At 38.8% G+C, this 19,156-nt stretch overlaps 1 long non-coding RNA gene across 6 annotated transcripts in view; it reads right to left on the bottom strand.

Moving 5' to 3' along the window:
- Window positions 1–6,370, bottom strand: part of LOC135362772 (uncharacterized) — a 62,002-nt gene extending 55,632 nt beyond the window's left edge. For 5 of the 6 annotated variants that reach the window (XR_010407957.1, XR_010407953.1, XR_010407954.1 and 2 more), the window contains exon 1: window positions 6,128–6,370. This is a non-coding gene — a long non-coding RNA (uncharacterized LOC135362772). The remainder of the gene's footprint in view (window positions 1–6,127) is intronic. The other variant, XR_010407956.1, reaches the window with a different exon arrangement.
- Between the last annotated feature and the right edge of the window lie 12,786 nt (window positions 6,371–19,156).

A 19,156-nucleotide genomic window follows, 5' to 3' on the forward strand; every position in this document is an offset into this window, starting at 1 on the left:
TCAGCCAGAGGACAGCAGAAAAACCCACATGTGCAACTCGTCTTGTTTTGTGAATATTCTAGATAAATACTTCCTCAGGACGGGTCTGTGTGAGGTCTGACCACTTGCATTTGTTTTTATGAAAATACAAAAAATATAAAATGTAATATAGAGATTTAATATATATACATCTGTATGGCTTTATCAAGTACTTACTCTTCATCTCTCAACAAATAATTTCTGTGCCAGAAACTGTGTTGCATACATCACATACACACACTGAGAAATAGGGCAAAGAGCAAGAATGGGCTTTGGCATTAGGGTGACAGGGTGAGAATCCCAGTGTTGCTGGTGACTGACTGTATGACTTGAGCAAGTTATACTCTCCAAGCCATATTTCTTCTTCCATGAGGTAGAAGATATGCTTGCAAGGTTGTCATGGGGATTAGTAAAAACATATGAATAGCCCCTAACATTATTAGGATAGCTAGGGTGTTCCATCTTGATCAGTTTGTTTATATTATTACACTTTGCTCTGAAAAAGAATTCTGGTAATCAGGACATGTATATAAATTCTTAATTTCAAAAACATAAATGATCAGGCAACAAATTAAAATAATATTGGATCAGATTAAAAAATAACTCTTTGGTAAAACATGGGGGTGCTTTTTATTGAAATAGTCTGTTAGAGCAGGGATGCATAAAAATAAAGCAGTATTTGTAAATAGTTTCTTCCAAAATTCACGCTGCTAACTGTCAATTACTAGGCCATTAATCAGTGGGAAATATATCTGTTCTTGGTAACAGAAAAGGGGTGGCGGACTTCTCACGAAAGCTACTCACACACAACACACAATTCCATAGACCACATCTAAATAAGTCAGTAGTGTGGGTGGGTTGCTAGGGAATGCTGCTGCTTAAAGTTCTTATGTTATAGCTCAGAAAACATGGGTCCATGTGGAAATTAAGAGAATTAAGTGGTCAAAGCCATCCACAAACACGTATTTTGGAGATACTGCATACTGTCACAGATTGTACAAAATATCCCACATGTAACCTGTAATAACCAGGTGATTTCTGCTCGAAAGAGATGCCCATGATAGAGCTGAGAGGATGCTCACCATTTAACAGGAATAGTCTCTGTCATACCCTGCTCAAGTTGCAGCTTAAAGATCCTTAAATTTAAGCAAATAAGCCCAAAGCCTTCAGTCCAGGGCTCTGAAGACAGAAATCCCTCAGGGATGTTAAGTAGCAAATTAACTAAGCTGATATATTCCTGAGGAATTTACTGTCTAAAAGTATTCCCATTCCCACCTGTTCCTGAAGAATTTATTTCCCCAAATTATTGTCATAGAATGAAGTTAATCTGGAGTCTATTTACAGGAGAGCATAAAGAAAAAATGTATTTTTAAGAAAAAAAAATTGCACCGCTTGCCTCTTTTTATGAGCCAAACTTACTCCAAAACAGAACCAGGACATTTTTAGCATCCAGTGGGTACACAGTCAGTTAGGTTAGATGTTTCTAATACAACTCCAGCTAATAGTAAAAGTGCAATATTTACAGGTGCTTTGTGGAAAAAAAAAGAATTTAAATAAGTGGAACACATCATCTACAATTAAGTGAAGTATTTAGAAGCATAAATAAATAATAAGCAAACAAGCAAATAGATAAATCCCCAGCATTGGATGCTTTAAATACATTATCCTTTTTCATCTTCGTAAGAATTCCATTTTACAGATGAGGAAAGTGACACATCCTGAGGCCTTCTTACCCCAGGAGCCAGGGCTGGAATGCCAGTCTCCTAGCTAGGGTCACACCCTCAAATCAATCATCATCGCAAAGGGTATAGGTGGAAATCAAAGCACTATTGAAGAGATACATAAAATGCAGTCAAGCAATCTGATCATGGAAGAGAAAAGATACCGGAAATGTATTTCCTATTACTGAGACAGAATGAAGAAAAATGCTCCAGTAAGGGGCATCTAACTTGACTGGTGAAACACAGAACAGGACTGACGTAGTTGAGCTTCCCCATGAAGGTAAGTACCGTGTAAAGGGATTAGGTATTATTTTTAAAAACGGTGGGTTTCACCTTGAGGCATCATCATCTGTACTGCTTCCTTCCTTACCCGAAGATAGTTAAGTAAGTCATTACTTTTCCCTAAATTAAAATTAAATTCAAAGAGGGAATATATTTTGAAATTAAGATCTGTAATAAAGAATGGATTTTATAGAGCTTCTATAGTTTTGCCATCATTTTTAGAGTACACAATTGAATCAGCTGAAGGCTTGGAAAAAATACACTCCGGGGAGCCATTCAGTATTGGCTAAAAAAATAAACTCTGTTTTAATGGGGGGTTTTTTGTTGTTGATTTTATCACTTGTTTCTAAAATGCTATGATCAAGCCCTTGGAAATCCTGACTTCTCAGTTTCTTGCATGGATTCTATGGGAGTGCAGAATAATTTAAGCTTTTCATCTGAGTTAGAATCTTCGGTAGTTCATCAACCTTATCTGTCACGTATATGTCACTGAAATGAGAAAAACTTTAGAAGGCAGAAAAAAAATTAAAAACAAATTAATGTGGGAAGATGATATAAATCAAGTGGTGAAGCCAAGAGTGAATTATCAAAAGATCTTTCATCAGGAGTGAATACATTTTTCTTTCTCAAGAGGAACCCATTATGTGTTTTTGTTTGCACTATTATACATCAAGTGGCATATTAAAGAAACAGATTTATTAGGATTTAGAATGTGTTTTACTCTGATAGGAAAGAATAGTGGTCCTTCAAATTTAATTTGAAAAGGCTTAAACCGTGAAAGTCTACATAGACCCTGTCTAGTAATGAATGCTAAGAAAAACAAATACTATTTTGAACTCAAAAGACATGAATGGATCCTCTCCCATAAGAAAAAAAATACCAAAACAATACCATTTTACAATAAGCATTATTTATTCTATCTAAAATCCTCAGAGTTTATTTAGTCAGATATGGTAGTCTGGCATTTTTGTGGTAAAACATGCTCTTTCCTGAAAGGGGAGAGAAACAATTAAAACAAGGATTTTCTTTTTTTTTTTAAGATTTTATTTATTTATTTGAGAGAGAGAGAATGAGAGACAGAGAGCAGGAGAGGGAGGAGGGTCAGAGGGAGAAGCAGACTCCCTGCTGAGCAGGGAGCCCTATGTGGGACTCGATCCCGGGACTCCAGGATCATGACCTGAGCCGAAGGCAGTCACTTAATCAACTGAGCCACCCAGGCGCCCAAAACAAGGATTTTCTAAGCTCATTTTTCCTCTGGGACAAACTGATTGACTTTACCAATGGGTTCCGAAGGACACATCTAGGTAAAATGGAAATCTCAATAAGGGATTGAGATTGCCCAGCAATTTGGGAAAACATCAAAGGTACACAGAAATTCAGAAATAAAGAAAAATGTGCTTTTCTGTGGTAATCTCCTTGTAACTTGCTCAATCACCATACCTGTTTTTTTATTAGAGAAATGTAAATTTTAGCCATATTGGAGTCTTTCTGGAGAATAATATGTGTGAAGTGTTTGTGTGTGTGTGTGTGCACGCGCGCAGTTGAGAGAGAGAGAGAGAGAGAGAGATGGTTGTTGGGGAAGAAGTGTGTAGACATTTGATTTGGTCTAATATACTGGAAGTGTAAAGATTAGGGGAGAGGGACTATTGCAATCCAGAGAATGCTCTAACCAGACATTTGCAAATGTCTTACAAGTTAAGCAGAAAAGGGTTTTTTCCTTTCCAGGGAGGAGTAAACAGGCTAGAAAGAAACAGGTACGGTGATGTAGCATCACGGGGTGTCCTGATGGGACAGTAGATCAGAGAATGTTTTACTGTGAGGCCAGACTATTCTTGACTAGGGGCCCTTAGGTCTGGTTGTATGCTGGCTCAGGATGAAGGTGAGTCAAAGTTCAGGTACCTGGGGGAAGAAAAAAATACTGAAGCTACTTAAGTTCCATTAACCATCATTTAGTTCCGATTGCTCAGTGGGGACAAGCAGTTCAGCTAAACATGTGTGAGGCAAAGAACGAAAATTTGGGGCATCTGTGTCTGGCCTTGTTCCAGCTAAACAAGGGGGCATCTGTGGGTTGTATCAAAGTCCTATTCCGTAACATGGTTCTCGGCAGGACACTGTTTCCTGGAACAAAAAGCGGGGGCGGGGGGGGGGGGCAGATTTCTTTAACCTCTGCTGTGTTCCGGGATCATGGGGCTGGGGCAAAATTTCAACAATGTCAGTCTTTTTTTTTTAAAGATTTTATTTATTTATTTGACAGAGAGAGACACAGCGAGAGAGGGAACACAAGCAGGGGGAGTGGGAGAGGGAGAAGCAGGCTCCCCACCAAGCAGGGAGCCCGATGCGGGGCTCGATCCCAGGACCCTGGGACCATGACCTGAGCCCAAGGCAGACGCTTAACAACTGAGCCACCCAGGCGCCCCAACAATGTCAGTCTTGATATCACTCTTAGCTCAGCCTTTTTCCCTTGAACTTGCCCTAAATAAGAAAGGCTCTCCTGTATCCTCTCCTGCCAGAAAGATCCTGGGAGAATCGGTTCCCTCTACCAAAGTGCTAGGGCAAGGGTCAGGAAAGAAGAATGACGTTGGAAAGCCTTTACAGAGGAAACCACAGTATCTGAGCTGAGAATGGCCTCCTAAAACGCTCATGGTCCCTCTAACAAGATAAAAAGTGCCTGGAAGGGGCATATCCTGGCATAAAGGCCCCTGAGCTGCTCAGAGGGTCACTGCTGGAGTGTGTGGCTTATTTCCAGAGCTCTGAGCATGGGAGACATTAGATGCAGCCTCTGGACAGTTGGCGGAAGAAAAAGCAGCGTACAAGGAGTTAAGTGGAGGTCTGAAGCCCCTTCCAGGCACATGTTGGTGACTGGGTTTGGTCTGAACAGAAAGAACAAAAGGTCACATCTGACAGCAGATTTCATCAGGGTGAGAAAGTATATACCAGTGATTTTATTATGTCCCAGAGGCTGAGAGAGAGGAGGCATCTGAAGTTAAGCGGGTGGTGATTTTTTTCCCCCTCTTGGGAAATAAATGCTGCATAAACTTGAATAAAGTTCATAAACCTTTGAACTCCTTGTGTTTCATTTTCTTAATCAAGAACACTACTTACCACTCTGATGACTAGTAAGTTTGTCCTGTGAATTTATAGGCACCTAAGAGCTTGAGATAAAAGTTCTTCAAAGTAGGACGCCAAGGATTGTCATTGTTATATATACCGCTACCATCAAAAGCAGCAAAATGCATCATAAATTATATAATTAACTCTCTAAGGGTGAAAAGAAATTAGTTGTGCTCATAAGTAACAAAATGCTGATAACTCTCATTCAATTTCACTGTTTAGGAGCATTTAGACCTTTTATCACTCTTGTGATAAATTAGAAGTGGGAATGGAGTCTGTGTTTTCTATAATTTTGCAGTAATAATGCCATTTCTGACATACTTTGTCTCCGTATTAGGTAATATGATTTGCTTCTTAATTACATTTCTGGGTGAAAGTAAAATAACAAAGAACCACACCAATGAATTCATCTCCTTATAATACATGTTACAGTGAGCCTCGGTCAATGCTAAAGAGATGGAGAGGAAAGAGATTCAGGAAACCAGATTAGATTTTCCCTTTCTCTTACTTGTCCTAGTTTACAGAATGTTATTATTCTGCATTCGATAAATTAAATGTAATTACATTTTACTGTCATGTCCATTTCTCGCAACATTGAAGTGTAGATTGTAGCTTACCCAGCAGCCTTAAACATGGGTCTGCGGGAAGTGGCAATGAACAAAATTATTCCAGTCCTGCTTTCTGTCTCCCCTTATCAAAGCTTCCTTCAACTGCTCTCCTAGAGGAGGGACAGGCCCACCACAATTAGAACACCAACTAACAGATCACCTAGAGAGACTCCAAAAGTCTTACGCACAGTAATTTTTAGAGATTTTCCATTATCCTTTATTCAGCAATATTCACGATACCCATCTTAGTGGTCGGTGAGTGATTCCGAATCTGAGGGGTCATTTCCTCCCCTTATTATCACTCTGCAAGGTCAGGGAAGTTCTGTCACCACCACCGCCCCCCCCCCAGGCGGCCTCTTAAAGCCGCCACAACTTTGGACTGCTTACCTCGTTGATTCGGGCGCCAGCGACTAGGAAAAGACTCCCTTCCTCCTCCTCGCTCCCCCTCGGAAGAGCCAGCTGAGAGCAATACTGCAGAGCAGGCTGACCTCAGTTGACACTCCAAAAACATTTATTTAGCGCTGCGCTAGATGTGAATAGAAATAAAGATAAATAAATACAGGAGCCCAAGTCCTACAGAAGCTGACAATGTATTAATCCACTTGGGAAGATTTGATAAGTTTATTCACACTAAACTGTTATTAGCTGACAAGTGTTAGTTCCATCAGGTGTGATTGCAACAGGTTTCTTAGCAACACCATTTCTCTTCCCTCCATTGGTATGTAGCAGGGGGAGAGGCTGGGTGACTGGGTATTGCGTGGGAACAGCTTCAGAGAAAATCTGTCAGAGCATTATAAAGTTGCCCAACAGAGGCTCCAGAGAACAGGCTGTCATTTTATTTCATCCTGGACCTTTTACAGAATCGGCTCCCCGAAATTTCCCTTAACAGATGCTCTGCCAACTAAAAGGGCAAATGTGCAGAGCTGACCTCGGAGCCAAGAGTCTCAGGAGACTCATTTTCTCATTAAGGATTTTATTCCCTTCAAAAGCACCATAATGTAGCTTGAAAAACTACTTTCCTTTAAGAGCTTGGTTCACTGCCTGATGTACTTTTCCCGGTAATGGCCACAGAATTTAGGTTCAACGCGCAGTAAGCCTAAAGGCCACCATGTCAAGTGTTCAAAACATCAGGAATTTCGGGCTGGAGATAAAGTGGACTTCTGAGTGAATTTCACATTTGAGTGGATCGTGATGGTGTCCTGAAAAAAAGCTTTTTTGGGGAAAAAGTCTAGGTGGCCTTTTTATGAGAGATATCTGGATTTCTGTCTGCCTGTCTATAGATATTTTTATATCTATATACCCAAAATACCATACATGTGTATATATACATATATAATTTCTTATATTCATTTGTGGTTATTTAACAGTAAAACAAAAAATGAAAACCAGGAGCCAACCTGCTTACACAAAAAATTATAAGATATGTGTTTTATTTGGTCTATAATTATAAAACAGTAAAAATATATAATAATAATAATTAAAAAGAAAACTAGGGGCCATACTGTTACGGAACCTGGACTGGATCACCCCACGGAAGAACCAAATGGCACTCGGAGATCTTGGAGGATCAGAGGTTTATTTATCGCTGGTGGGCTCAGAGGACAGGGCTCCCAAAGATCTGAGCTTCGAGCACAAAGGGGGCAATTTATACACTTCTACTTCTGCGTACTTGGCACTCTTGGCACGTGCGCGAAGCGGGGCAGAGAGAAGAACCCGGAAGAGCGCCGGGGAAGGACTGGGACTCTCTCGCTGGCTTGTTTGGCCATTTTAGGACACAGATTTTCCTTATCAATATGACTTATAGATGTTTTCCTGAAAAAAATGATAATGACCTCTCCTACAATTGAGGCAGGCCATTGAATAGATACAGGTTTGAAATATATAAGATCTGCCCTGCAGGTCAAAGTGTTGGCCAATTATCTTGGAATAAGACTTCTTTCGGGCACCTGGATGGCTCAGTTGGTTAAGCGTCTGCCTTTGGCTCAGGTCATGATCCCAGGATGCTGGGATCTAGTCCCACATTGGGTTCCCCCTGCTCTTTGGGGAGCCTGCTTCTCCCTCTCCCTCTACCTGCCACTCCCCCTGCTTGTGCTCTCTCTGTCTCTCTGTCAAATAAATAAATAATCTTAAAAAAAAAAAAAAAGACTTCTTTCATCTCTGAACTTACAGATTCAATAAACTGTTGTTAGTCTTCCTGTGCTCTGATACCAAAGTATAATTCATATAAATTAAGTGGGGAAGAAGAGTATGGGTTGTCCTATGGTCTGTGTATTTTGTAATTGGTCATGAAATTTTTCACATAATTTCTACCATGTAATGTCCAGTAGGAGATACAAGACAGTCCACTTGTCAGTGGCTCCCAAAAGGAAATAAAGTGTTATAACTGAACATTTACATTGCTTGCCATCTCAAGCACAAAGAAATGAGACAAATCATCCCAGGAGCAGAGACCAGATGTTTGGAGAAACCTGAGGCTGTCTGAACACTGTCGTGAAGGGGGCTGGGGTGGGTGAGGTGTTGAGATGAGATTAGCAGCTATTTCCAGTTCTTGGAGCGCCGACCACCACGGGATTAGAATCTAGTGTATACCATGGTGACACTACTTGATAACACTGCGTTGTATAATTGACATTTGCTAAGAGAGTACACTTAAATTTTCTTACTAAAAAAAAAAGATAAATATATAAGGTGATGGATGTGTTAATTTGATGAAGGGAGCTCTTTCACATTATATACATATATCAAATCATCACCTCATACACTTTAAATACCTTACAATTTTATCTGCCAATTATCCATCAATAAAAAATTTTTTTGAAAGAAAATAATGTGGACTGTATCTGAGTATTAAAGTTATCTAGGGGAGAAAAATGAAAGAACTTTGTTAGAAAAACTCTTCTGATACCTACCTCCTCAAGTTCTGAAGGTTTCACTCAATCTTAAAAAAGTTAATTATTGGCACCTGGGTGGTGTGGTCAGTTAAGCGTCTGACTCTTGGTTTCAGCTCAGGTCATGATCTCAGAGTGGTGAGATGGAGCCCCGTGATGGCTCCACGTTCAGTGTGGAGTCTGAGTTTCTCTCTCCCTCTCCCCCAGCCTCACCCCCATCCTGCTTTCTCTAAAGTAAATAAATAAGTCTTAAAAAAAAATTAAGTATTAATTAATCAGAACCAGACAAGAAGGGGGGGGCTGACCTTAATCAAGAAGTTCCATAAAAAAATAACATGTATCAAAATAAATAGTGTATGGTAGGCATTCAATAAATGTTTTTATGAAATAATAATGATAATAGACAATGTCTTTGAGGAACTTACTATGTGTTAAACACTTGGCTAAACACTTACTTATACTCATGTGGTTCCAGCTCTGAAACACGTATTTTACAACTCATTCGATGGCAACACCTGACCTGAACGTCTATGTGGCTCTTTCTAGCTCTTTATGTAGTGTGTATATCCATATGCTTTCCTACAGAGTTGTCAATATGTTTGACTACACTACCCAAACTCTATCATGGAGCATTGTGTAATACAAACTTTCTTTAAAAAATAGAAATTTCTTAATTCTAGGCTACATCTAGTCTCAAGGGTTTTAGACAAGGGTTGTAGACACTAAATCCTTCCAATCATCTTTAATTTAGCATTACTGTTATATTTATTTTGTTGTTGAGAAACTGAAGCACAGAGAGGTTAAGTAGTTTTTTTTTTTAAGGTCACACAGCTAGTTGGGAATTATCACCTCAATTTTGGCAGTTTGTCACCAAGACATATGATTTCTATCCACTATTTTATACTACTTTGTGTTAGAAGCTTGGAGAAACATCAAGGCAAATGCTGAAAAGCAGGGACCCCAGAAATCAGGAGAACCACAGTCCCACAGAGGTCCAAAAGGTAACTGAGAATCTCTGCTTCCTCTTTCCCTTCACCAGAACACTCCGTTGGAAATGCAAGGGTCTGAACCAGCTGACTACCAGAGGCCCGTCTTCTTACTTTTCTCTGACAGGCAAACACATTTTGGGTCAAGGAGTGCTGTCAATGTGGAATGCTCCTCATTGCCTATACATGTCACAATCTGTGGAGGCTGGTCTAGAGGTTACTAGGGAAAAGGGAGACAGAAACAGCTTGCATGAGGCTATTCATCTTGATAGCCTCTCATTGAAAAATGTCTTCCACTTGCTTTTCATATTTAGGAATATATTTAAAATAATAAAAAGGAAGAGGAGATGGGGAGATGGAAAGCAACCCTTTCAGCAACAAAGGAAGGGGAAGGAGCCCTTTGCGAGGTACTTAGCTACCCATGAAAGGAGTCAAGACTGTAAACAGCCATGGAGGGCACACAAGGGGGAAGCTGGAAAAAAAAAAAAAGATGCTAATGGCCATAAGATAAATGAGTTTTCCAGAGAGTTCTGTGATATCACGGTATGGTATGTTATGGAGCTAGAAGGGGCTAAGATGAAATATCTGTACAAGTAAGGAAAGGATAATTGAGTCTGCTAGTCCCTGCGCTAAATGCTGGCCAAGTAGAATGGATTGCTTAATGCACCGTCTGGAGTGGTGACCAATTTACTCTGGGACGCTCAGGCCCTGACTATGGAATTAGGAAGGCAAGTTCTTAAAACCAAACAAAGATGGTATTGAAGTACATAACAATTCATTTACCAGCATGTTTTTTTTTAAGTCATGGTATTTGAAGATAACCCTTGGAGTATCCTGAGGACAGTGACGTATGGTGGTAGCCACACTGATCCACAGAAATGTAAAGCCATTTTGTCAAAATGAGATCAAAAGGTGATGTTAAAACAAGCTTGCTAACCTTGAGGTAATGTTGGAGTTAATTTATATGTGGACTTTGGGTAATTTGAATCAGAAACTGAAAAATAACTTCAAAAAGATTTAAACTCTCCTCCCCTTTACCCATATAAAACGCCCTTCTCCAAAGAACTCTGATGAGTTTCTAATAGCAAGTTCTTACAAGGCTGACAAATCAGCTAAATGGACTTTTTAATCACTATAAAAATGAAGCATACTTGCAGAGATGGGAATGCCAATTATTTTACCTAAAATTTCTTTCAGAGAAATTACATTATAAACTATCAAAACCCAGCCTAGAACTGACTATAGAGAATCAATGTACCCATACCACTATTGAAAAGTCAAAAAGTATTCATTGTTTGACATCCAACCACATGTGCCACAAGTGTTAATAAGACAAACACGGTATGGTTTCAGTGTTTTCAGATAAACTCGAAGTACTCATTTTACATCAGAGACATCTTGAAATATGCTGCAAGAAGAAACTGGATGTTTTCCTGCTCTGGAACAGAAGACAAGTGAAAAGTAGAGAAAAAAAAATTATGGAATGAGATTTCTTTTAAAAAGAAATACTTCAGGGGCACCTGGGTGGCTCAGTCGTTTAGCATCAGCCTTCGGCTCAGGTCGTGGTCCCGGGGTCCTGGGATGGAGCCCTGCATCCGGCTCCCTGCTCCGCGGGAAGCCTGCTTCTCCCTCTCCCACTCCCCCTGCTTGTGTTCCCTCTTGCTGTCTCTCTCTGTCAAAAAATAAATTAAAAAAATTAAAAAAAAAAAAAAGAAAGAAAAACTTCAGCATGTTTATCTCATTTGACTCTTTGATATCCTCAAACTATAGTAATGGTCTCTTCTTTTGTCTGCTTAGCATGTATTTTCCCTTTTTCTGGGTATTAGCAACTCTATTTTTCTTTGCAAATTAATTCAGGTAAACCCAGCCCCAATCCATCCTGCTCGGAGGGATGGGAAGTAGCCTATCCCCAGTCAAACAGATTTACAATGAGTAGCTCAAGGACAGGCATGTGACTGTGGCGAAGTCAGGGAGTTAAGACCCAGACTTTTTTAGAAATAATTGGAAAGAGAAGCTGAGGGTCTCTATATGGTGAGAGTCTGCCTGAGAATGAAATTAACACAGAGAACAAAAGAGCTAAGAGATGGATAGAAGTGGTGATTACGAAGAAGGGTGGGTATTGGGAAGAGACTGATGAAGGGCTGAGGGTACTCTCTAGATATATAAAGCTCTTCCTAAAGCGGACTCTCTTCTGGATTTTTCTGTTATATAAACCAATAATAATCCTTCTTGTATTTATTATTTTAAGCAAGTTTATAATTGGGATTCTGTCACTTATAGTTTAAATATTTAAATGTACAGAAATTGAAATTGATATTTGCAGGGGGGTAAAGTGTAAACTTTTGAATTGACTGAGTCAAAGTGGAATAAGAGAAAGCTAGAATTTGTCAGGGAGATCATTGACCTTACCTATTATGAGGTAACAAAGTATGGTTAAATTATCTCTTGCTATCTTTCAGGAGTTTGGTGATATACTGTCACTGGAATTTTAGGCTACTAGGTATAAAAATGTCAGGAAGACCACTAAATCTTTTACCCCATGCTCTTAAAGATAAAGCATATGACCAAATGTGGCATACCTGAAAGCAGGCGTGAGGGAAAAAAAAATACTGTTCTTATTTATTTGTTTGTTTGTTTGTTGTTATGAAATTACAGTAATCAAGACAGGCCAGTATTGGTAGAATGATAGACAAATAGATAAATGGAAGAGAAAGGAAAATCCAGAAAAAGACTCTGACTTTTCACAAGGCACATCCAAGCAATTCATTGGGGAAATGGAAAGTCTTGTCAACAAATGGTCAGGGAAAATGGCATAGATGTATGAAAAAAATATTGCTTTTAAGCCCTATCTCATAATGGTAAAAAAATAAGTTGAGATGTTTATAGAACTAAAACATTAAGCCAAAACTGTAATATTTTTAGAAGTAAACAGAGACAAATATTTCTCAGGACCTCATGAAGAAAAAGACTGCTAATAAGAGATTTTTTTTTTTTAAAGCACTAACAAAAAAGGAAAAAAATAAAATGGACTTTATCTAAATTAAAAGTTTCTGCTTATTGGGGTGCCTGGGTGACTCAATAGGCTAAGCATCTACCTTCGGCTCAGGTCATGATCCCAGGGTCCTGGGATCAAGCCCCACATCGGGCTCCCTGCTCAGCAGGGAGTCTGCTTCTCCCTCTCCCTCTGCCTGCTGCTTCCCCTGCTTGTGCTCTCTCTCTCTTTCTGTCAAATAAATAAATTAAATCTTTAAAAAAAGTTTCTGCTCATTAAAATATACCATAAGAAAATGAAAGGCTAGAACAATATTTGTAATTCGTATGTCTAACAAAGGATTTGAATGCAAAATACTTAGTCTTACAACTCAAAAGAAAAACAATAACATTTAAAATGGATAAAATATTGAAAGATACTTTACAAAAAACAAATCTAAGTGGCTAATACAGAACATAGAAAGATACTCTGTATCATTAATCATCAGGAAGATGTGAATTAAAACCACAATGAGCTACCACATCACCTCAATTAGAAACAAATTGAAGGAAATGATACCAAATGTTGGGCAAGAATGTGCAGCCCCTCGAATACTCACACATTGCTGGGGAGATGGTAAAAAGTAGCACCACTTTGGAAATATGTTTGGCATTTCTTATAAAGCTAAACATTAACTTACCTATGTTAAAACAATTCCTTCTCTAGATATATACCAAAGACAAATGAAAAAGAATTTACACACCAAAACTCATGCATGAGGGTTTAGAGCAGCTTTATTCAATTGTATGTCAAAACTAAAAACAGTTCAACTATCCCTCAGCAGGAATTTAAAAAACAATTTGTGTTGTAGTCATATACTAGAATGCTATTCAACAACAACAAAGGCTGCAATAATAATAATAACAACAAATTATAACAACTACTGACACATAAAACACATCGAATGATTCTCAAAATATGTTGAGCAAGAATAGCAGACACAAAAGGTTACCTACTTTATGTTTTCATTTCTGTGAAGTTCAAGAACAGTGTTGCGATGAAGCATACGCCCATAGCTCTTAGCTTAGCCCTAACCCTGCCCCTAATAACATCACTTCCCTAATACTAGGCGCTACTATATATATCCAAGGTTTTTCTTCTGCCTTCCAAATTAAAATGTTCTTCCTGCGCCAGTTCCACTCACTCTCCCAGATTTCTTACCCTAGATAGGGTAAAGGAGAAAAGGAAACAGAAAGCTTTGTTTGATACATTCTAATTGATGAAAAGTTTTTCAGATGGGTGGCAATGAGGAGCCTTCACTCAGTCCTAAGTCGACATGGTTTTTTGAGGGGGCAGCGGATACAGGCTGATACTCTTATTATTTCTGACCTAGATAAATTGGCAAGAGGGGAAGACTATGAGAAATCTAACCTATGGTGGTAAATTAAGAGCAGTGGTTCGTATGTTGGGTAGAAATTAAGAGAACTGAAGATAACTTTTTGGGGTGATGGAAATGTTCCTGACCTTGACGGGGGTCTTGGATACATGGGTGTATACATTTTTAAAAAGTTCACTAAATTACATACCTAAGATCTTTGCATTGCCTTATATCTGTTTTCCTTCAGTGACAAAATGAAAATTGATGTGCTTAACAATGTTTTTTTGTTTGTTGGTTTCTAACTGTGGAAAAAACAAAAAGATTTTAAGGCCATGGGTTGCTTTTGGGGCTAGTAATCTATGATGCCAGCAAATCAAGTAATCGAGTATTTATAGGACTGAAAAATTTGAATTTTGTGTGAATAATATAGTTAGCCCTGGCAGGAAGCAGGATATCAGATTGAAACCGAGGAAACTCCAGAACTTGAATTCTCATGCCCAGTCCTCTGTTTCCTTCTGCTAGAGGAGATGGTGGAGCACCATATTCACATTTGTGATGGAAAAGGGCTTTCAATCTAAGATTTATACTAAGCAAATTTGTTACTAAAGTGAGTAGAATAGAAACATTTTCAGATGCAAAAGAACTCAAAGAATTTTACTATGTAGAGTTCTTAGGAAGCTATTGGAGGCTGTGTTTGAAGCAAACAAGGAAGTAGATGAAGTGGTAAGAGGGCCTCACTCTTAGGGACAGGGAATCCCACATAGGCTCAAGGAAGGGATACTAGGAAGTCTCAGAATGGCCGCCGTGTACCACATGTGGAAGGTGTCCAGTCCTGACTGAGCAGGATGGAAGAGTACGGAAGAGGATTCTTCAAAAGTAAAAGGGGTGTGAAAGGTGTGTGTGTGTGTTTTGAAAGTAGCGGGGTGTGGGGGGAGAGTCTCGGTCACAGGACATCACCAGACAGAACTTTATGCAATATAGGCAACTGAGCAGGTTGGAGATCACTACAGACTCCCCAAGAAAATCTCTAATATGATCCCCAGAGAACTGGCCCATTTATACTTGCCGCACAAAAGACTGTGTGAATTACACAGCCTGAATTGCAGTTGGCTACATGACAGAAGTGCAAGTGACATAAGACCTTTGCCACTTCTGCCCTAAGCACTTGACCCTTTCCATCTCCCCCTCCTCCCACAAGTATGGGGGCTGGGGCAAGAGCTGGAAGAAGAGTGAAAGAGCAAAGCTATAACCCCTTCCCCCTGCACGTGTCCGAGCTTGGGGCAGGAGGAAAACCGAATCAGAGATGATGCTAAATGTTTATGTTGGAGTGGTTTGGACATAATATCCAAGAGTGGTCACAATTAACTTTCTCATACAAATGAAAATGACTGGAAGGTGATGGGGGAAGGAGATCTTACAGAGCAGGTTTAAACACAGTGATGGAGAAAAATGATGTTTTCCCTTGTTTTTACCCTCTTGAGTTCAGACTGTACAATAATCTACTTATAGCATCTGCTTCCTGCCTGCTATGATGATTAAAGGTTTAGCTTTCCATTTTTCTGTGATCACCACCTACATTTCATCCCTAGTCACCAAATGGACTTCTACCGCAATGTTGGATTCATCTGTTCACATCATCATGACTATATAAGGATTGTTCATTGTGAATCCAAATAGACTACTATGATCACCTTTGTTACAAAAGCTTGCATTTTCCCTGAGTTATATCTTGTCTTAACTTTTCAAAACTTGATCAGAAAATCAACAACTATATTTTTAGCACAATAAAGATCCTTAACAATCTTTGGAAATGTGTGTGTATTTGCTAAAATACTAGGTATGCATCAAGTTACTTGTGTTCATTTGTATTGTTTGTTTGATCCATCCTTCCTTCCTTCCTTCCTTCCTTCCTTCCTTCCTTCCTTCCTTCCTCCCTCCCTCCCTCCCTCCCTCCCTCCCTCCTTTCTTTCTTTCTTTCTTTCTTTCTTTCTTTCTTTCTTTCTTTCTTTCTTTCTTTCTTTCTTTCTTTCTGACTCTTTCTTTTTGAAATTAAGGTGTTTTGTATTGAGTACACTGTGGTTCAGTCCTAACATTTTGATTGTTTTTTGCTTATGCTTAACTTCTGGTCAATTGCATTGGTTTATTGAGTGAAATAGAGTGAATTTTCTCACACAAGCTACACCATGTTTAAACAGTTCTGCATCTACCTATTTTCTGTGGCCATAAAAGCAATTAGATAGATGGAAAGATAGATAGATACAAATATATACAGCAATAAACATAAATACTTATTATATATGTGATGTGACTTGTGTAAAATTGAGAAAATTACTTCACAGTATTATTGTAAGGATTTACTGAAATAATTTATTTAAAAAGTACTATCTGTGAAACAAGTGCTCAATAAATATTTTTTATTATTTTCAGGATAATGTATAAAGTCATTCTCTCATACCATAGCACATTGAGAAATATGGATACATTCCAACTATTTAAAAAGTACAGAGCACAATATTGAGGTTTAGAAGACATAATTTTTAGTCCTAACTTCTATAACCAGCTAGCTAACTTTGCGATTTTTACTAAAATGTTCCACCTCTATGGGCCACAATTTCCTCAACTATCAGCTTAAAGGTCTAACATATCCTTTCTCTTTAAAGTCTACTTCAGCCTTTAGCTTCTATGATTTTCTAATTTTAATAGCCTTCCAACAGGGAAGATTTGTGAAATTGAAAAAACTAAAGGGGAAAATTAGAGGCAAGGAATAAGTTATGAAAATGCATTTTTCAGTAGCCAATCGTGCAATAGACTCAGGCAGAAGATATTAAGCAATAGTTTGGGGTTGTTACATTTAGCAAGAACTTACTGAACACTTCCCATTAGCGAGGCACTTTGTGAAGCACTGGGCTCAAGGCTGGGACACAAAAGGATTCCTGCAAATTTAGGGATTATATTGCAAATAATATTCTATATTTATTAAAAGTGTATCTTTAAAGCTATGGGTACAGCACCTTATTTGTACAGCTATAGCTTTTTTTTTTTTTTTTTTTGGCAGAGAGAGAGAAGGTGGGGGGCTGTGCACGGCAGCGGAGGGGCAGAGGGAGAAGGAGAATCTCAAGCGGACTCCATGCCCAGTGCAGAGCCCATCATGAGGCTCGATCCCAGAACCCTGAGATCATGACCCTACTAACTGAGCCATCCAGGTGCCCCCAGCTATCCCACTTTATTTGTATAGCTCTAGCATCTTCAACTCAGACAATTAGAGGACCTAAATGCTAAAGCCTAGAATGTGTTTTTCTCCCTTGTGACGTTTGGATGCAAGTCCGTCTGTCATTGGCTGACTCTGCAGAGGCTGAGCAACCACTTTTGGAACACCGCCAGGTCCTGCTTCTGGGCGGATTTCTAACAGATGTCCTCCCCTTGTGAGTTCCTCCTCTTTACTTCAGCTGCCCTCCTTTGTGCTCACAAAAGGAGTCTCTTGGCCCCCGCATGCATCTGTGGAAAGCTATGTAGTTCAGTAGATGGGACAATCTAGATTAGGATTGCCTCTCTCCCCTGACATACAAGCACAAAGTATCTCATTGCAGTTTACACACTCAGCTTCAAAGTTGCTTGCAAAGGGCCTGGCAATTTGATAGATTTAACACAATGACATTCTAAACACAGACCACGGGACTGACATTAAGGCTTTAAGATGTATAAAAGCTGTCACCATTAAAACACTTCACAAGTGGCCACGCCAAAAAAAATTTTACTTGGGATAGTGTTCTAGTAAAGGGTCTGAAACATTCAGGAGTAAACCACATTTGCTCCCTTTGGAATTATACTGTGCCTGCAATCAGGATGCTGATTGGGACTGACATCAAATACACATTTTTAGGAAGTTCTCATTAATATCACCAGTGGTGGGCAAAAAGGTAAAATAACACATGTTTATTTCATAGGGCAATTAATTTTATCTGATAAATGCTGTGTTCTCACACAGCTTCTGTACAATAAGCACAAAGCTAAATAAAAATGGAAATTATTTTTGCAAGCTTTCCTCCAACTTAAAAAAAAATGAAAGCAAGATGCCTTGGGACTTATTTTCGAGATACAGATTCTTGAAATTCTTTATTCTTTTATCACCTCTGTTGCCCAATGGGAAATCTGTACAACAGGCATCATATGTCTTTAATAATGAAGCAAACTACTGTAGCTCAAGTCTGTGGAGCAGCTAAAAAACCCAATTGTGTGTAGGAAATGCCAGAAGAGTTTGTTTTACTAGAGCTATAAATTCAGCAACATTCAAGGGGTAGGCTCATTTCAATCGAAGGCAGAAAGGCAAAACTGATGAAAACATTTTAAAGGATAATCCATATGGACTGAGTCTGAGGGAAATTTCCCATGAAGCAAATACCTTCCATATAAACCAGAGAGTTCTAGAATCCTCCCCTTACTTTTTTTGTTTAGAGGCTCAAACGCCACAGGACTTCACAAAACAACCAAAGTTTCATCCTTCTTGAAAAGGGAGAAGAAAAAGATATTTATTTTAAAAAGCTTCTGGGAAAATTTCTCCAAGTGAAATGTTTTCTCTTTGATCCAATTTACATCTGCATTTCAGATCAAAAACTGTAAAATTGGAGTTAGCAAATTAGATATTAAAGATTTTGCTTCTAATAACACTTTGTTACACCAGACAGCACATTCTACGCCTCAGCTGAAGCAAGAACAATGACTGAAGGCTGCTATTAAACAAAGTAGAAACATTAAAGATAACCATAAAAATAATTGTATTTAAAGCTTCGAGTAAACACTTTAGTCATCATTTCCATATGGTCTTCTTGGGGTTTCAAATTGATGTCATATTAAATACTCTCCATTGAGAGCTAAACTCAATCCAAAGTATTGTAGATTTAAATGGTATTTAGGCCAATAGTTCATTTTTCTTTCAAAAATATTCATTCAGCTGAACAAAGCATAATTTAGTGAAAGAAAAGGAACATTTTTACTAGATGTTTTTGTGTGGGCGATCAGGACACTATGAAAAAAATGGCGCTGATAAGAGACCAGCTCTGTCATTAGCTGGGCACAGCTAACGAACCCCATTAAAACTTAGTGTGCATTTAGTAATTTGAAGGATCATATGACATCTTGACTAATGTGCCTTCTAGGTCAAGATTCATCACAGATCTAAAATTTACATGTCAGTTG

The sequence above is a fragment of the Mirounga angustirostris genome, unplaced genomic scaffold (assembly GCF_029215605.1).
Source record: "Mirounga angustirostris isolate CCGP_5_RB_7025 unplaced genomic scaffold, mMirAng1.0.hap1 SCAF_1, whole genome shotgun sequence".
NCBI lineage: Eukaryota > Metazoa > Chordata > Mammalia > Carnivora > Phocidae > Mirounga > Mirounga angustirostris.